Below are 20,772 nucleotides of genomic sequence, written 5' to 3' on the forward strand. Positions count from 1 at the left end.
TGCGTACAGAGGGATTGTTAACGATCTTGCATGCGATCAGGAGGCTTGCGTAAGGAAGATCACGATCACACGCTTATTTTTCCGTTCCCCGAGGTGGCTTCTTCATCGAGAAACGTCGATGGAAAACTAGCGATACGCCATACTCTTTCTACTGGGTTGCTGCATAGAATCTTGCTGGATTCTTGTAAAATTGGAATAGTGTATGTAATACTAATAGAACCATTTCTTTAATATGAGTACAAATAATCAATGGAAATTAAATGAGACCACTGTTTGTCAGTTTCTTACAAAACGTACATGTTTAAACAAATAATATTTGAAAAACAGAGAATTCTAGAATATCAGTCATAACATTATCGAATAATTTCACCTATCATCATTAATTTACCACTTTTAATTTGCTTCGACCTGCATACAATACCTAAACTTGCAAATAAGCAAAGAACTGTGTATCTCAATAGGCCACAGTAGAGTTAAAGGAAGAAGCTATGGATATCTCCCGAACGACCATGAAAAAGCATATCCTGTCCCGTCTCAAGACCACGAATCCTGAATCCTGACCCTGGGACCGTCCAATTCGAATTAACTTGACCAAGGGAATCCGGATTCCATCGTAATCATCCGGCAACAATGACGATCACCACCTCGCAACACGTCATCCCTTGTTTGCGTCCGAGATGCCAGCTCGAGGACGTAATCAATATTTTCAGAAAGCTCGGGGCTCCATCGCGTCTCGTCGAGCCCAATTACCGGGGCGTGTTGCGCATTCTGGAAACGAGGCGTGTTGCGTCGTTCTGGAAACGTTTCCCAACGGGTCTCGAGGGGCATTTTGCGGCGGCGGGCCGAGGTAAACAACATTGCTAGTCGTAATTGAACGTCGCGACACGAATACCGGGATTTCGCCATGACACTGGCGCAGCGAAACCGATTTATTGCGCCACAATCGCCATCGAGATCGAGACCATTCTTCCCTGCGGTGTTAAGAAACCGAAGTCGAGGCTGATGTGTGACATTGCTTGGGAACGTGCCCTAGCCTTCGATCTTGTTATTTCAGAGCGATCGATAAGCCGATATCGATCGCTGATCGAAACGACTGGAAGTTTTCTTGCCTTTCGCAGGTTTATCGAGTTTCGGTATGGCTTTGTTCGATTGTGAGTAATGTGCTTAAGCGCAGAGTATGTGTAATGATCTAGAAATTATTTTGCTTACTTTCATTGATTATCATTTATTTTATTTCAACGTCACGTTAGGCATTATTGTTGAAGTATAAATTAATTTTTGTCACTTAAAATGTTACAAAATTGCTCGGTTAGTATTGACATTAGTGACATTAACTGACATTAGTGTCAATCTTTTTGTGTTTATATATTTTTATTTTTATTTCATGAATACGCGTTCATAACGTAAACAAGTTTTTGTTTCATGAAAGAAAGTATAGACGATTTATATAACACTTGATACGCGGAAAAGATACTTAATGTCAATAAATACGAGTTGTTTTTTTAAATGTCAGCAAGCAAATTACCATTAATATGTGTTACTTTATTTATTCACTTTGATTTGTAAGGTTACATCTACCGGAATGTGTTAATTAGTAACCGCACTAATTTTCAGAAAATTTCTATAGACTTATATTTTCATAATAATTGCAACAAGTGTGTGTATTTTAAGAGCGAGAAAATATTTGAACGAGCACTTGCATTCCTGACTAATTTCCTTAATATACCACTACATGAAATTTATTTTTCCTTTCAAATATGAAATTATGCTTTGGTTACTTATCTTTTCACGAAGTAATTAACAGTAGTTAACTAATTAATTACTGAACAGTAAGTGGCTGAATCTGCAGAGCTAGTAGATGTCTTTACAAGAAAACTTTTTGAACACATTCTGTATAATTTAGCTCAACAAATATGTAAATTTACAGTTTTCTCAAATGTTAAATTTAATAACTATAATTTTGTTAAATTTCATAAAATACACAATAATTTCCCGCAACCTGAAACCGCTCCAAACAATTCTCGTTTAATGTCTACGCTCCAAAATTGTGTCCCGCAGCTAGTGACTATTTCGAAGCGTATTCTGATTCGAATTTACCATCTCTTCAAGGTCAGAGTTGGACCGAATTATAATCGAATAATATACGTACGAGTAGGAATTCTGTTTACAGTTTTAAATTTACTCGAGTAATCTGTTATTCATTCGTTTTTAAACATTTTTATTTAGATGAGAATTTCATCTATCTCTCTCTGTTCATGGTCCAGGTAGCTGGATTTACCATTCACCTCTCTGAAGTTTCGTGGCATATAATTTCTTGCTCGAAGGCATCATCATAACATATTCCAAAGATTCTCAATGGAATTCAGGTCTGGGCTCTGTGTAGGCCAGTTCATTCACCGTACCCCGATCTCCTTCAAAATGTGTGGAGCACGCTCTGCTGCATAGACATTGGCACTTTCTTGAATCAACCTCTTCAGGGATGCTGCTGCACACGTGTATGTTTAATTTTGTAGGTTAAAGTGGAACGCGCAAGAAAAAATTTTCTTATCCTTCTTTTAAGACGTTTAATTTTAAAAGAAAATTGTCTTTTCTTTTTAGTACGTGCAGTAGCTATATATTTTATTTAACAATACAAATTATATCTGCTACTAAAATGTTAAACTTTTTCATATCTGTCGAGCGATTATAAATATAAAAAATCATGTATCGAAAATGTTTCGTCCCTGTAATATTCTACTGTCTATTAAATACTGTAATGTAGAAGTAATTACTACGATTGTGATTTAATATTCGTAATTAAATTTCCAATAAGTTGGCAATCACAAGTATCAGATTAAATAAATACAAATATCACATTTAATTTTTCTTTATTCTGGAATAATTTTGCTCCTGAAAAGGCTAAGAAGAAGTATTTCTCATTCAAGGAAGCAAACGTATAGGAAATTATATTTTATGAAAACTTTTACTATGCAACGATTGGCTCTGAGATTTTTGTATCTAATCAAAACTAGTTCTACAATTGCCTGCCTCTTTATGTCAATCTAAGTTATAATATACCCACCATGGCAAGTCATTCTAATAGAAAATATGGAGTCAGTATGGGGTCTACTTGGAATCATCAGTAACCGTTTCATCGACAATGTTTTTAGCAGGAATGTATCACGAGTACCATCTTCGACCGACCTGTGTGTTGACCAACATTCATATACACACATCAACACTGATTATTATCATCGATACTATCTGTCTATGTATCCGAAATATGGTCTTCTTAATATCTCTAGCAATGGGTTCTTATGGAACATTTTGTCTAGGCAGAAAATTGTTATTTATCTTTAATTTTATACTGACATAATAATATTAGAAGACAATATTTATTTCTTAAATTATTAAGGCCCAAAGCCACTTTCAGGACACATACGACAAAAATTCTGTCTCTATGTACCTTCAAAGTTGATCAAACACAGTTAAATGTAATTCTTTTATTCGAATTAGAGGACAGATGTATTACTAAGTATCATCCAGACGATTTACTATCCAGGTCATGCACTATTAATTACTAGACCGTTTGCTGATTTCACGCTACCATACGGTTACTGTTATAATCCTTCGCACGTAGCGCTTGCTTTCGAAGATAATAATCTGTAATCGAATGACGAGTAACAAAGAGAAGCACTCGTTTCACGAGTTCCTCTGTTTAAGGACGGAAAGCGATAGTTACGGACAATGCGACTAGCACTACCTCGCCGGCGTGAGAATAGACTGAATTCGGAGTCCCGTGGAAAAATAGTAACGAGAGTCCTTCGAAAGTTGACTCACGAACAGAGTTGGCCATCATTTCATTTGAATAATTTATGTCTGCATATGCAACAGATATGGCAAAATACATAGTAATTCAAACAGTTGGCAAGGAAGCTAGATAGCAATAAGGCATTTATGATCTGAGTTTTTACGACACTCTTCCAACCCTCTCGAAGGACCTCCAGAAGGAAGCATTCATGTTTTATTTTTATGTAACGAGGCTTTGAAGGTACATTACTTCTACGGAAAGTAAATATTCTTTTATTCTATTTAATTATTATTAAAGTCATATTTACATATTCTCACGTGTTAAAATTATCTTTGCATTTTAATTAAATCTGAAATCCAGAATAAATTAGAAAAAACTTCCCATTTCAGCCACACAGATAAACACGGATTTTTATCAAGCAATCACAGTAGATAAGGAAGAATTTACTATTCGTCCTAACGAATAAACACGGAAATATACAATAAATGAATCCAGTTTAATTTCCTGCAACTAAGAATAGACTAGAATTTTACAATCATTTAATTGCATATTTTCTTACTACTTACGAATTCGGCAAACAATAATTTTAATTGACAAATGGCATAAATCAATCAAAGTGAGATGAAGACGATGACATACCATAATGGGATGTCACTGTTAACAGAGACAGTTATCTTTGTCTTTATAGATCGAAGCAATCCTAGTATTTCTTTATTTCTTAATTCTCGCAATTAGAGTAACTCATACATAGAATTTTCTGGCTACTTAGGTAATTTCTTTGACACTCTTTCCGCTCCGATTTCCATCGGGCAGGTATAACCAGAATCCGGCACCCAATGATCTAACTATGAACAAACGTCTCCATGCTTAGCAGTCATTATGCAATCTGATATAGTTTGCTCAAGAGAAATTACTCTGCTAAAGTGTGCGGAAAGCGTAGCAGACGGTGTCCAACAAAAATAGTAACATAATCATATTCTAAAACAGAAACGAAGATTTTGGTGCAACCACTAATCGCTTCCATTTTTGAGTTGGAGTATATCCTACCATGTAAAAGAAAACGGCTTTAGTTATTTCCTGAAAAATTTTCATTTATGAAAATTACCGGTTCTTGAACCACAGTTTTCAAATACAATTTGTCGTATCTTAGGAAATATTTGATAAATATACCTACCCAAAATGAAAAGTCTCTATCGACTTTCAGATCGAAGAAATACTCAATTTAGAATTTGTCAAGTTCAGATTTAATTATTATTCTTGTTATTATTACTTTTATTAAAGAAATCAACGAACATAAATCTCGAGACTCCAATTTTTCTAGCAGCTTACGATTGAACATCGATTAAATTTAAACAGGAAAGAGTACCAGAAATCTCATTTTTTATCAACCTGGGGTTCCGTATTCCTGTCCTTAAAATTTCTCATCGTCAGACTAAAAAGAAACAAACCAAAAGCCACCCCTATAACAAGAAAAACGAAACCCATCGATTAATCCACAATCGATTCCTACTTATTCGTCAACTCAACTCGTTAGATCACCCTACGATCGTCAAACATCCCCCAAAAAAATTTGCATCCCCCACAGGGCACGGTACATTCAAGATAAAAGGGGATAGTAGGGAAACGAACCGTACGAAATGCTTCACATGACACTTCTACGCGGGAATCTCGCCACTGTCACTCACTGACCACCTTATCAACACGATAGGAACACCTGGTGCGCGTGTCGTGGTACTCTCCGTGCCCGATGCTCGTGATCGCGAAGCGGATGATGCGATCCACACGGAGTAACTCGGAGAACACGGTGTGCACCTTTGCGAGTTAGCGCACCGCACGACGACAGTCGATGAACTGAAGAGCTGTGCGGCTTCCGATAGACAGCGCTGTTCGCCACTGGCTGCGCTCTGCTAGCCGGTACCATCGAAGCACCGATATCTGGGTCGAGCCTTTCCACCGATGTGTGCCGGAGTGCGTTCCTCGGCGACGATGGGCACTCGACGTATGGTTTCGTTTGGGTTTCCGAGTGAATCAATCGCCGAAAAAGGGGGGAGTTACCGATTACCTGCCTTATAGAGGCTGTTTAGGGGGCAGAGTAATTTAGGGGCTGCGCTGGTCTCGACCAGCATTAACACGTTGACTGCCAGAGAAATATTCTTGAAAATTTCTGCTAGAATTAAATATTATTCAGACTATTAGAGACTACGTAATCAAACATCCGTCGTGGTATTTATTTTTGTAACTTCATCAAAATACACGAATTTCATTTGAATTCATTTCCTGTGAAGCTTAACTTTCAGAATTAATGTTATTAGTTCTTCAGTGAAAAGCACTGTCACCCACATATGGGTGACGTGGCGATCAACGTGTTAAGGGGGTATCCTGAATTAGGAGGTCTAAAAAAAGCGGTTCTTCGTGAATTTTTTCAGGATGGAAATAAAATAATTAATTCTATCGAACTTTTTATCCTATTTTCATACATATTTGAGTAGTCTGTACAAATTTTTTCATCAAGGAATATTCAAATTGAGTCGACTGTGACGCACATTTGTAGAGCACCTCACAGTTAAAATCTCCTATCGGCGGGACAGATGCAGGTCGTAATTTTGGTTTGACACAAAAAAACCAAAAGAAATTTTCATTTTCATACATTTCTCTTCTATGTGAACTAAGAAAAACCCGCAAAAACGGTGGAATGTGAAATTACTGTAAGTTTGAGAAAAATAACGAGTTCTTGGGGTGAAAAAAAATAGTAAATAAATAGTAAATATTAAAATTTTAAACAACTTATTTATCAAGTTAAAGTTAACTTGTTAATAAGTTGTTTAAAATTTTTTTTTATGAGTTTTCTTAGTAAATGGTTCGTCATAAGAATCGTACAAATACTTATTGCTTCTATACTTTTATCCACTTTTCGCATTTTTTTTTAATTTCACAAATTACATTAACCAGTAAATGTTGTTTGGACTATATCTATCTTAGAGACATCTGAGAATATGTAAAATATCATTGATTATAAAAAAAGAAGTGAATAAACTACAATTTCACATAAAAATATGTTGGTAAATTGATCGGTGTACGAATACATTCTACACTCACTGTATAAGCAACATCAAGTTTATTCTAACTTATTAGGATCAGAATTAATCAAAATTAGAAGAGAATGTTTGAAGAATTGAACGGGGATTTCATACAAACAGCTTTAAACATTTTTTTTGCAATAACCCCTAAATAAAATCAAAAAATCGCTTGTCTGACCTTCGTTTGGCATTGATATTCATTTTATAGTCTTGAGACTTTAGTATCAGTAATAATTCTTGCGAAGTCGAAGAATCGAGGACACGACTTGCATTACCCAAAAGAATCCGGTTGTACAGTTTATTTTCCAGTTACTTGATTTAACTTTATGCTGTTCGATACTTCCCAACTTTCAAGCTTCCATAAGTTAGGTGCGTCAAAAACTGTTCCACAGCTTTATTAATAGTGCTCAACGTTAATATTTCATTTAAAGTTTTTCATCCAGTCGCCAATTCTGTGAACTAACGCTAAATATTAATGAAGTTATCAAAACAGAAATTTATAGAAGTCTAGTCGCATTAATAAGTTGTTGACACTGTTCCTCTGTGCAATTTGAGTTTTATTTATCTTTCAAATCGTGTGCTTCAAACAGTTAAAATGATAAATAATTGAGTTCTCAAAGCAATAAATATAAAATAATTAGTATCTATAAAAGAGGAGGTTTCAGACCATGTAGTGCCCCTTTTCAAGCTAAACTATTAAAATACTCACCCACCAACGTAAATAAATAGTAAATATTAAATTATTGAGAAAGAGTAGAAGGACACTATGATTGGAATGCTCATACTGACTGTCGAGGAATGCGAAGTAAAAACGTTTTCCCTGAGTCCTGTTCAAGGAACGACAAGATAATCGAGTGAAACTCTCGAGACGAGCGATCATAATAATCGGAGAGGTCGAAGTATTTAGATTGGGAAAATTATCCGTCGTTATCAGAGGGAAACGACGAAGAATATCGTAATAGAGATTCAGACGTTATCCTTATGGACTGACAGAGAAATTCCTGAATAGTAATTAATAAATAAAACGACTGGAATTTGTTTACTCTAGGACTTCTGGGATCTTCGCAGATTTTGCATATTCATGCACTATCCACTTTTTTCGAACGATCGAATAGAGTTGAAACTTTTAAATAATATGTAGACAATCCTGAACAACACAAACGAATTACTCAAATTAGTCAAGATATTGATAACAACCTCTTAGTTGATGTGACCTTAAATAAAGTAATTAAAAAAGAAAAAATTGTGTTTCCAAAATATCGAGCTTCCACATTAAATTGGTATCCGAACCGGTATTCGTCACCGAAACGATGAAAATATCTAATGTCTCCATTCATTGCAAACACGGAGTGCTAAACTTTTCTCAGAACGTCTAAAACGATCGACACTCGAACACTCAGTGTGTCCACAACTTGCATACGAAATACTGAGCGTCCACTTGAAATTGAAGGAGATAAGTGCCTCTCGAAGTGTACGATAATCGAGACACCTGAAACCTAGTTGTTATGTCATAAGCTTCACTGACCTATGTTAATTGGCCTCTAAGCTAACCGTCCCTCCGTTGGCTGCTAAACACTCGTCCAGTTCGCCAGCACGCATGATGCATTCGTAACTAGAAAACTGTACACTCGACGTGGTTCTCCCATACCAATTGAGGGAATTAAATGCAAAAGAATTCAGGCGCGCGCATTCTGGCTCCGCTGCAAACGAGTAATTTCTTTAAATTACAATTCGAAACGTCGAAGTCGTCTTAATAGTTTCAGACGTTGACACTTTAATCGCGGGCCAATTTAAAGTATCGTGGCTTATGTTAAACAGGTCGGAGTGTAGTAATTTGCAATGTCGAGTCGACACTACAACCGGGATGCGTGATGTTTTATACATTGCTTTCATTAGGCTGGGAGACACTTGGGTTATGCAAACGAGACAGTACGTTGCCAATCATAAAAAATTTAGACGAGTCCTGAGCACCGCATAACAAGTTTAAGGGTCTTTTATTATCAGTATTTTTGTCACTATTTACATATAAATACTTTTACATAGACATGTCTCCATTATTCTGTTTCTTTCTCAAAACTTAGAATTGGAGATGTTTTAATATGTCTGGTACGATCTGCAATACATCTGAATTTTAATAATCATTATTCCGAATGCACGATGATGATATAACACTATAATTATGGATATAAGATGACATCTTATACATTACGCAAGGGACTCGATTATTCTCTATAGAAATCTCTGTTATTCAGTTTTAATTGCGTGCTTCACGTTATGAATAAAATTAGGGATGTGTCAGTCATACGATGCCTCTCAAAGAGAAGACCTTTACGAATTCGATCCGAGATCTTAGTATTCCACACGCATAACAGCCTACCGACTTAATCGTTCATCGGCCACCGTGGAGCATTCTCATCGAACACCAATGAGAAATGCCCTGCGTCGGCATGCAGGTTATAAAACAAGGAATGTGGAATGGAAAAGTTCCAGTTAGAGGTTGCAGGCATGCGCATTCATTTCGTAACCAGAGAGTGAAAATTTCCTGGTCGTCTTGTTTCATTAAACACCGATGATTTTATTCATCTCGAAACAGAAAGTTACACGTAACATGGTTTCGTTAATATTCGGCTCACGTATCACTGTAATACTTGCCGATTCAATGCCTCCAGTTTTTGCAATCGGAAAAGGAAGTGCTGTACCCTTTAGAAATGTCAACATTCGATTAATCTTACCTCGAGTAAAATTAAATAATTTATTCTTTAACGTGTTCCAAAACAGCTTTGTAAAAAAAAAAGTATTATAATCTGAGAAATATTGAAGTTCCGTCAAAGAGATAGTTCTTCTAATTGGTATAAGTTCTTATTGGCGACAGCTGGTTACTGGCCGTTCCTCTCGACAATAAGCAAACGTTAAGCGGAGGAAGAGAAATCGTAAAGAGAAGGCAGGAAGTAAATTAATTTACACGAAGATACATTAATTGAGTTGATAAATGCCTTAGTTTCTAGATCAATGTGCAGTTAAGGAACGTTACTCTAATCTAGATGTTTGGAAGAATTTACATTAGCGTTTAGAATTGGTAAATGGTACTCGTCACGCTTTGCTTAATAAATGTTCTTTTAAACAGTATTCTGTTAAAGGAAATGTACCTTACTAGAAAATATTACCGTGATGCTAATCTTCTTTACAAGAAAAACATTTTAAATTATTATATTAAGCAAACGTCGAAATCATTTATTATTCAGGAAATTATCATTTTATTCGAGTAACTCGCTCGTGGTATTTTTGCTTCAGGATTAGTGAACGTAATAGCGCTTTATAAGGACAACGCAGACAGGGAGGTCGCAATGAAATAGAAATCCGAACCGGAAGGCGCAGGAAAAGTCGGAAGTGATAGTAGTTTACTGAAAAACATTGTAATTCTTTTACTTGATGAATGCATTCAGCGAAAATAAAAATTTCTTTCTGTGAAAGTAACCTACGTATCCACCGATATTAAAGTATGCGCATTTATTATTATCATTGCGGTTATTACAAGTGCGGAGTCATACGTTCCTTATGTTTCAGATAGTAATTAGCTATTAACATATCTCTTCTTTAAAGAATATTGAGTTTTGTTTTAATTTTATGGAACCATTATTATAACACTATTAAACATTTTTTTTAAATTTGTGTGAATCAGATATTTTAGAATTTGTAGAATAGAAGTTTTATGGAAACATGTGTTTTAAAATATTTTGTAGTAAATTATTATTTCCTCCTCTTATGAATTGTATTCAGATTTAAACTCGTAATTTCAATTTTTGTTAATTTTATTCAATCCATAAATTTCATTATAAATATTAATAAATCCTATTTAAACTAGAATCTTTAGTTTCAAAATTAAAATGAAAATTTGATGAGCCTTTATAGGCCCGAACATAAAAGCAACTCTAGAAACGATAAAAAAAAAATAGAATTTGTATCATTATGAAGTTTTCATCGCAAACAATACAAATTCGTCGTGCCACGAACAGGGCCTCCCATAATTTAAAATTCTCGATCGACGCCACACGAAAATGAAGCTACACAAAAGGTGCGTGATTCATGCGTGTATGTGTAATAGCAGGCGCACCTGTCGTTAACGGAAACGACCGATTACACTTGGGGCCCTTTTCAGGGTCCCATAATACACGAGCCTCGTCGTGAAGTCTGATCGTTAAACTACGGCCTCATTCCCATTTTCCAAAAGTCACGACATATCTTCTCCCTTTCTCCCAATTAGCATTTAAATTATTCTAAATAAAAATCTCGACACGGTTCAATTCTCAAGTCTAAGAAGATTTAATTAGTGACAACGATCGTGGCTTCAATTTTTTAATAAAATTAAAAATTCATGTCGATGAAGCCAAAGTTCATTTTTAAATTTTAATAGCACTTTTATTGACGGACACTAGTATTGACAAAAATAGCAAGCAAACCAGTCATACATACTTTCAAACACGAAAACCTTGCAAAATAATCACTCTTCTTCTAATTTCTTCTAAATAGAAAGTACAAAATACCTACATACGGAATTTCAAACAGTTATTGTAGACTAAGTGTTTCACAAGGAACGCTAAACACAGATATACGTATCACCAAAATTTTCCAGAAACACGAACAATGATATTCAACCTTTTCCGCCGGAAGTAACAAGGATCCCTCTACACACGAGCACAAGACAAGTTCCCACGTTCTACGTACACGACCTTACGACCTCTATCTTTCTCCTTTTCTGCTCGATGAAATCATTGATGATTTAGCAATCGCGATGAGACAGAGAGCTCACCGGCCATTATGCAGTTCACCAGTTAATATATAGGCAATCGACGTATGGAACGAACGTGATTGAAGCTTCATTCGCTGCGTCAATCTTTTAAGCTTCTCATTGGAATTACTGTGCGAAATATTTAAGCAACGGTTCAATTAAAAGGACATTCAAATTAAGTTTCAGATCCGTCATCTCCAACTCGAAATCCTTCTAGTTCTCCTATCCAACTCGAACCGTAATCGTCTATAGCTAGAGAAACTTTCTACACGTCTAACCACGTATCATAAACTAACGTTATTGAAATTTTTTATTCAGGTATTAATTTCAGTATTTCCAGTCTGTTATATGAAAAATGTCTGGAGAAATTGCCGACTTGTTCAATCCGTTGCACGAAGAAAAATGTAGAGTTTTCTCTGTTTCTAAATTAAAGCGCAATGTACTTTCATATACAAGTAATTCCTTGAAGTTTGTTATTTAAAATATTTTTGAGGAGCTCTTAATTATAACGTATTGTGATTTATAATGTTTTCAGCTCCAAATATAGTATACTTCTGTAAATGTTAAAATCAATTTTTGTTAAAAGCGTAGTAGTCAAAAATATAATTTTTAAAGGGAACTACATCTAATGAAGAAAGAAGAAAAAATATTACGGCAGATTCGTGTATTTAGCAACTACGAAATTGCGAAATTTACAAGGTACATAGAATCAGACCCATAAGTATATACTATATCTATTGGAGAAATTAGTCTAAAATAAATTATTTGATTGCAAATAAAATTTTACAAATTCATAATGAAACATTGATTTCGAAATATCAAACCTATCACTTAATTCAGACAAATTTCTTCAATAGACATGGAAGATAAAAATACTAATTAGACTGACTGTACATAGAATTGAAAAATGGAGTTTCAATGATCTGACGATTTTAAGAGACCCGAGAGAGAAACTCGATCCAGTTCGACCCTTTGTGAAACGCATTCAACGCTTTCTCGCCTGTCGTTTTTCCACCAGGTAATTATCCAACTAGTGACATTTGTCTTCGAGCCTTTTTGAACGCTGTAATACATGCCAACGTCGCGAAAAGGAGGCGATCGAGGCGAAATCTTTTCCCCGAGTTTGATCGCGCGCTATAAAAGGCGTTCGCCGTGACTGGAAATACTAGTCGACTCGAAGAAAACTCTCCCTGTTTCGCGAACAGGAGTCACATTTTCCATTTATGACGTCCACTTTTTTGCAATTCCCTTTTTCCGCGGCGTTACGCGCCCGTGTCACGCGAAAATAAGACGCAGGTGTCGAATTCTTGCCTTCTTCGTGCGACAAAGACAAAATGAGGAGATTTATATTCGTTACGTGGACTTGGGAAATCGTAGTTGGACGTGGTGATAAAATTCTGATTATACAATTCAATGCTCCAATTTTTTGCACGATTCGTTTTTCATGGCTAGCAGTATCGTTTTAACAGAATATTATTTAATAAGTAAGATGGAAGAGATTTGTTTATCTTTCTGTTGTTTTATATTTCCTATATTTCTACATTCGTGTAGTGCTATGGATTTATTTTTGCACTTATCAAAATATAATATAACTTTATCAATGTTCTAATTAGAACATCCTGTAATTAGAAATTCAAGGGAAGCAATTCACATAGAATAAATTTGAATAACACTACTTGGAGTAATAAGAATATTTACGTATCTTGGATAACAATCCACGATCCACATTACTTACTCTCTAATTTGAGTTAGTAGGTTATACATCTCCAATCCTTTATATTGTTCTTCACATGTTTCGTTTACCACTAATTGTGCTTACAAATCTGGACTTTCCTTATGTTTTCTACATCTTCTCTCAAGAAGGCCTACACGATAGACCGAAAGATTGATTAAAAATAAACCATTTATGAAAATTCCCCCTGAATTTTTGTTTTGTTTTTAGTCTTCTTACAAAATTATTTTCAGATTAATCTTAGCAACACATATTGGACAAATTAATTAGAACATAAACTTAGTAATTGCCTCGAGTTTCTCTATTCATATTGTCTACAATAGTCGATTTCAACGAAACAAAAACGACCTCGTCTGCGGTAGCAGATCAAGCATTAATTGCAAAAACTGAATTCTTGTTTTCCAGACCGTTAAATAATATAACCTCTCGCTTACGTCAAGCGTTACCGTTTCAGAAGAATGTCACGTAATACAGAAAGTCCATCTTTCTGAAATTCTCGTGACCTCATTTTTTATGACATAATAAATTTCAACTGAAAAAGATGACGTCCTATACGATGGTAAATGAATCATATATTCTAAAGGTTGCTCTCATTACTTCAGAGTTATTAATTAACTGTGTCAGACACCAAGTATCAAATACATTTTATTACACATATATTATATTCCTTAAATACATTTTATTTTCAAACGATGACCTTGTTCACTCAATTTAGATATAATCAAAAAAGGTATGAGAAAGTATACCTATAGAAGAAAGGAAGCTTAACCATCTCACATCTATCGCATAATTTTTGTATACAGACTGTGAAATATTGGTTCTTATTTTAAACAAATATATGACAAGCAACAATCATTCTTTTTTTTTTTAAGAACTTTCGTGATTAACACTGGAACTATAATCGCCTACTATCGACACCTATGCACCTATTAAACACTGTATCATATCATTAAATTTAGAGGGCGTACATGCAAACCAATTTACCAATATAATTAGTAACCTTCTCATTAGTAAATATATATCAAAATTCAAATATACCTTTGAATTTTTCTTAAAAATTTGCATCAACTTTCTAGACAACCCAATACATGGGACAAATTGGACACCTTGACAATCTAGAGTTATAATAGTTGGCTTGGGTCAAAAGGTTTGAAGATCATTTAGCAGGGACACCCGACTGTTGAGGATGGCTCTGAAACCGGGAAGGACACTTGGAGAGAATTTAGGCCAGACGGCGAGTGTCAGAAGGAGATAACGATCGTTGCCAGGGCCATTAGCAATTCAAACGGCTTCCGGCCATCATGCCCCGGTATAGTGTACGCGCGAAAGAAGGTGTTGCCTCCGGTAAACACGAGTTGCTTGAACTCTGAATCGCTTGAAAGAAGCCTAAGTAGCCGTGCGCCTGAACGTTACGTGGCTTCGACTTCTTCGGCTGCAGAATATTCGAGAAGCCTACCACAAATGCGCCGGTGTGGATCGGATCCGCAAAAGTGCTTCGCAAGAAAAGAGGAAATTAAAGTTTTGATATAGACCCTATGTTACTGAATATAAAGTTATAGCGACTGAGTATAGCAACCCTAACACCCAACAAATCGAAAAAATAATAGAAAATGGCGTTGCACAAGGCTTTTTTCGAAATACCCATATTTAGAGCATAATACACTGTGTGATAATGCATTTATTGATACACTTATGATATCAGGGTTTCGACTGGATATAAGGTATGTATATACATGAACATTTAAATGAAACTTGAAAATGATACGTTTGACTGCATAATTTCTATTATTTGCAGTTGATTACCTATAATTCACTTTGTGCCCTTAATATGTTTCTATGTTTCGCTGATACCAATATCTCTTGGTGAAAATTTCCTAACATTTTCATTCACTTTCGATATGTAACACATTGTTTTTAGTCGTCGAGCAAAACTTAATTAATCACTTGACATACTTTTAAAGAATGGAATCCTATTTTTAGATAATTATTATTTAGTTGAACGTTATCCAAATATTTAATAATATTATTGAAAGTGATGGTAAGACACAGAATTTGAGCTATGTTTCAGTATTTTCCGTGGAAGATAAGGATGTGGTAAGATCTCCGAGATGAAGCCTCGTACCCAATTCGTTTGATTATATGTGACTCGAATTAGCAATCGACAAATACGTCTACGAATGATCACAATTTGCATTCTTCGAAATATTCATCGAAAAAGATTCCGATAGCTACTTCTTCCTAATAGTAATACTCCCTAGATTATGCTCGCGGAACGCACGAAGAGGCAACTTTCTTCTCCCATGTGTGATGGTTTGACCCGAGCCGGCTCGGTCGCGCATTTCCTCGTCGCGTAATTGCGTCGACGGTGTGACAAGACGATTTTTTACAAGGGAGAGAAATCTACGATGAGATCGGATTTTTCAAGAGGCGCCTTGGGCCCTGTGCACCTGTGCGCGGGTACCGAGCGTTTACAATCGCGGCGGATTGGCTATTGCGCGGTTACGCCAGGCTACGAGAGAAACTGGATACGATGTCGCTGCAAAACGAATTGACGTTTCCCTCGCGTTGACGGGAATTCCTTTTCCCTTTGTCTCGTGCCGTAATGGAATGCAAAGATGCGACTGGTGTATAAATGGGGCTGCGAGGAGCATCGTAAATTGTGCAACCGTAGAACGGTATTCGGGGTCGTAAACGCTGTTCCATCCGAGGAGAGATACTCGGAGACGTCGTTACATCGAGATTGTTGTAAAATTTGTGTAATAGTTTAGAGACTGGATACATTCGTTTCTTCCTCTCTCCAATCAAAGTTGGTGTTATTACTTTTTAACACCTTTGCCAGGATGGTATTCACGACTAGACTGCGGATTTTATGCATCTCTGCCGTACATTAACACGGAAAATAGAAAATATAAACATATGTAGAATACATTTTGTTAATTAATATAACAATTTCAATAGTTCGTTTTGCATAAATGAATAAGTGATGGTATATTCATTTGTACCAAACACGCATAAAATCCGTATGCTCGTGACTGGACTACGGATATTTATGCATTTATGACAAGTGTAAATATGCAATAATAAACAAGGATACGTCAAATATATAAAGTATATACAATACACAAAATAAAATAGTTTCCAAGAACCTCCTATCAGAGAATTATTACGTGAAATGAGCATAGATAAACAAAACGAGTCTATACAAAGTCATCTAATCTTCATTTATAATGCACAATGCACCAAATCGATACAAAATACGCGATGAATATCAAAGTTGTCTAATTGCGAAACGAGCGAAACGACAGAGGAAGAGTCACAGTGAAACGCGAAAGTTTTCCAAGCCTACGCTTGTTAGTTAGTGGAAAAGGCATTCGAAAGGTGAAAAACCGGTAACAAATTGTTGCTCGCCTCTTTTGTCACGAGAGAAGTGACGACATCGTGCACGAAGCTTGACGTCGCGCATAATGGCTGAGTTGGCCGGAAGAAGTCGGCGTCGTCGAAGGTTTTAAATGACGTTTTTTTATACGAACTACGCGAATCTCGCATAATAATAACCAATTACATTTCCATTCCCATCGTTTGTCGCGAGATCCGACTTGTTCGATTTAATGAATTTAATTACGGTCGCTAACCTATTAGTTTCTTCTCGCCAATACGCGCATTCCTACGAAATGAGGGATTGCGATAGGATTACGTTCTTTATAATCTGTGTTAGGTAGGAGTACTGACAGTTGACACTATCAATCTTCCTAAACAGGTAAAATATGGCTACAGTGATCTTACTGATGTGTTATAGGTTTTTTTTTTTTATATTGAGGAAGGTTCACACAGGGATTAGAAAACGTTAGATAAATAAATCTAAAATCTTAAAGAGCCTAAACATCTTTTTAATGTAGAATTTAAATCTCTTTAAGATGAATTTCAATCATTTTTTGAAGTTTACAAGAAAATGCAAGAGATAACAATGATTATTGGTGTAATTAGATCTTGAGAATAAAATATACAATTCAAGTATTAAGTTTCTTTGGAATAACGTTGATTTTGATCCTGCATACTTTCTATTCTTAAAAGAGGAAGGCCCAGATTCAGATTAAAAACGTTACGTGAACTAAATGACTAACGAGAATGACGATAAAACGGCTACATGGATACAAATGGTTAACAAATAGAACCTACATTCTCTACTTTGCTTCGTAAACGTACTTCACGAAGAAAGAAAACTGCTTCGTCTCGTTTGAAGAATATTTTTAACGATACATGATTGAGCACAGTTCGCCTTCTGCACAATTTCCCTGTTACAGAAGTTTGATTAATGAAGACACGAGAATGGCGAGATTGCGTAAAATTATAAAGCGGCAAATCTTTCTTCTGATTTGCAAAGCCCCTTCGAGAGTTCTTAATGTATCCTGAACCATTCATCACTGGAAGAAAGTTTCGTTCAATATCGCGTCGTTCCCGAGACGAATAATTCGAACGCCATATTTTATAAATGCCGCTGCGCGAAGCACCTGTTAAACGGCAGCGGAGATTCTATAATTGATAACCAATGTGTCATCCTCGACGGTACGTCCAATCAATTTAAGGTCTAAAATCGATGCAATACGTGATCGATACCCGCAATCAATTTTTTTTTTTTTAAATTCCATTGTAAATTAAGAAGGACATCGACAATATTTAACTTTCAACTTCCCTAGAGAGAAATTAAGTGAAAGAGTTGTCTAGCTGCAAATTACATACATTCGACAGTGCAATTTCTATAAATCCATCATAACTTGTAAACCTAAAGTTGAACGTCGTATAAAATATTTAATAATGTGAATATATTTTATAATTTGAAATTAATACTGAATAATGTAATTTTTAGTGTACGGTACATTTTTATTAAAGGACGAGTAAAAGGAGTCCCGGGAAAATATGTCGCAAGGTATTTCCGATGGCACGCGCAGGTACATTTTATAGCTGAGCGGAAACCAAACCGGACTTTTCGCGAGGCTGCGCTCGCGAAATTGTTCCGCGCAAACGATCGAACCGCAACCGATCGACACCAATTAGCGACGATCGGCCAGGAAATTCTAACAGCACGATACACTGTAACGCAACGAGGCAACCTCGGGCAACGCCTAGTGTAAATTGCGTTTCCAGTGAGTGGTCATATATGCTGGCCAATGCCTCCTTCTTCCTTTACCTCTCCTCCACCGTTCGAGGAACGTATCGACGACCTATCATCAGCGTAGACAGTTTTTGATCGCCTCCGATAAAATATAACCCGATAACTATCTCTATTTTCCAAATACAGCTCGCAACCTTCGGACACATTAAAACGAAATTCCTGAGAGTTCGTTGGTATCTTCCTCTCTAATTATATCGCCGTTTCACCCGCAATCAGTGGCTGTTTTTCGGTGAAACGAAAGCAAGCGATACGAATCTTGAGGAAATCGAAAGTGTTTAATTGAAAAGAAGTAAGTTGAGGCACGCACTTGAGAGAGCAACAATTATTCGCGCGTTTTGTTCCTGTTTGGTTAGAGAGAAATTCTAACTATTATTATCCACTGCTGAAAGAGTTCCTCGTTCATTTCTTGTTCGAGTTATCGAGCAACCGGGGCATTAACGTTTACTTCAGGTATTTTTCTACGTGTGTTCAGGTCGATAGTTTAGTTTCATTTTTGTGATAATTCACAGTTTAGGTCATATATTAATTATGTATATTTACTTAATTTTATGCAATTCTGAATTCATTGGAGACCGTACAAAATTTGTAAACACGCTACAAAAAAATACGTTCATCGGCCATATTCAAAACTTAGCACAAGCAGAGCAAATTACATATGTTCGTATGCTTTCGATACGATCGAAAACCCGATTATCAGTTACTTCGTGGTATTTTAAAATAAAAATAGTTTTCCCGTGTTTCTCAACGCGCTAAATATCATAGAACATAAAAAATCGAAAAATATCGAAACCAAAAAATTCAGATGTACGTATACTTCCTATTAACTTTAATACTTCCTATGTGTTGTAAGTTATTTATTAAAATGTTTTCTCGTGTCACGTTTTCTTTTGCTTGTGTTTCCTGAATTGTTTGCATGTAGTTTCAAGAAACATATTTTTGTCGCTAATGAGGACCGAAATTGAAAGGTCGAAAACCTTCTAACGAACTTCATGCTTGAGGAACCATGAATAGTTTCTGTTTTTATCGAGAGAAATTCGCTTGTCCGTCGTAGCTTTTCGCTACGCCATTGATCGCAGAAGTAAAACGATAGGGGCTGATCGATTGACTGGTCCCACGTTCGCATCGAACGCCATGAAACTCAATGTAGAGGTTGAAGTGTCGCACGAATATCGTGGCACGAGTGTTACTGTTCAATGACAAGCTATACCTTCGGGTAGGAAAGGATACAGGCTATTCGTTAGAATCATATTTCTTCGGCGATCAACATTGGTACACCTGGAGATTAAGGGCGAAAAATTACGGACGTAAATAAATACGCAGTTTCCACTCTAGTTCTTAGACAGGAAGTCCTTCCTTTGGTAGAAATAAAATTGACACTAAAACTACCGAAATCGTTTAAAATCTATCATATATCAGCCGTTCACTGTACACATAAAAATTGTAACATTACCAACGATTATTTCTTAGCTATTCTTTCTTATTAATTTTATATACCGTTAGATGAAAGCTACACCTATATTTATGCATTCTACAATATTTAATTGAATTTATATTATAAAGGGAATTTTAAAACAACAATTTACATTATTACATTGCATTTCTCAACTTTTTGTGTATGAAGTTAATCGATTTGTGCAATGAACGGCTCATTTTCGACTACATCTTTGCAATTAGAGCTAATTTCAATCTTGGGGATTATCTTCGTTGGAGACGAATTAGATTCACGATCGAAGAATGGTCGGGGTCGAAAACGATGTCGAAATAACGGTTTAACGAAGCATCCATAGTCTTCATCGTCGATCGATCTACGAGTCTTCCTTTATGATTAATAATCGGTAGTCCTTTCACGCCACAGCTGACAAGATTACAAGCTATTGTTGCGTACAGTTTCGTGCCACAGGTACCAATACTCTCATCGCGATTTGTTTCTTCGTAACGTTGATGATAATCCTTACTTGGGAACTACGTGGAACATTTTGCAACGGGAATTTTGTAATAATTCAGTCAAATTCATCGCCAATGACCGAGCAATCGAAGCGACGAGAAAAGACCATTAGAACCATTAAAAACAAAAAAAAATTTTGTGTTTTAATTTGACACGCCGACCAAGCAGAACCTAACAGTTTAGTGAATCGTAGAACTGATTAGAATTACGGTTCTTCGGTTAGAAATCAACGGTTACAATGTTAATGCCCTGATTGATTGAGGCTGGAACGA

The 20,772-nt window shown here is 36.0% G+C and overlaps 1 protein-coding gene and 1 long non-coding RNA gene across 8 annotated transcripts in view; both read right to left on the reverse strand.

The window, feature by feature from the left end:
* Positions 1 to 20,772, reverse strand: part of LOC128873101 (unconventional myosin-XV) — an 88,316-nt gene that overhangs the window by 19,434 nt on the left and 48,110 nt on the right. The gene's annotated exons all lie outside the window — the stretch shown is intronic.
* Positions 1,182 to 5,730, reverse strand: LOC128873103 (uncharacterized). Of its 5 annotated transcripts, none has more exons than XR_008456330.1 (5): positions 5,420 to 5,730; positions 4,965 to 5,250; positions 4,838 to 4,867; positions 3,062 to 4,768; positions 1,182 to 2,485 (listed from the first exon to the last, which is right to left on the reverse strand). It is a non-coding gene; the product is annotated as an uncharacterized LOC128873103 (long non-coding RNA). The 5 variants fall into 5 exon arrangements; XR_008456329.1 differs by lacking the exon at positions 1,182 to 2,485 and having other exon boundaries at positions 2,710 to 3,310; positions 3,446 to 4,768; positions 5,420 to 5,707; XR_008456331.1 differs by lacking the exon at positions 1,182 to 2,485 and having other exon boundaries at positions 2,725 to 4,300; positions 4,430 to 4,768; positions 5,420 to 5,681.

The sequence above is a fragment of the Hylaeus volcanicus genome, chromosome 3, assembly GCF_026283585.1.
Source record: "Hylaeus volcanicus isolate JK05 chromosome 3, UHH_iyHylVolc1.0_haploid, whole genome shotgun sequence".
NCBI classification, from domain to species: domain Eukaryota; kingdom Metazoa; phylum Arthropoda; class Insecta; order Hymenoptera; family Colletidae; genus Hylaeus; species Hylaeus volcanicus.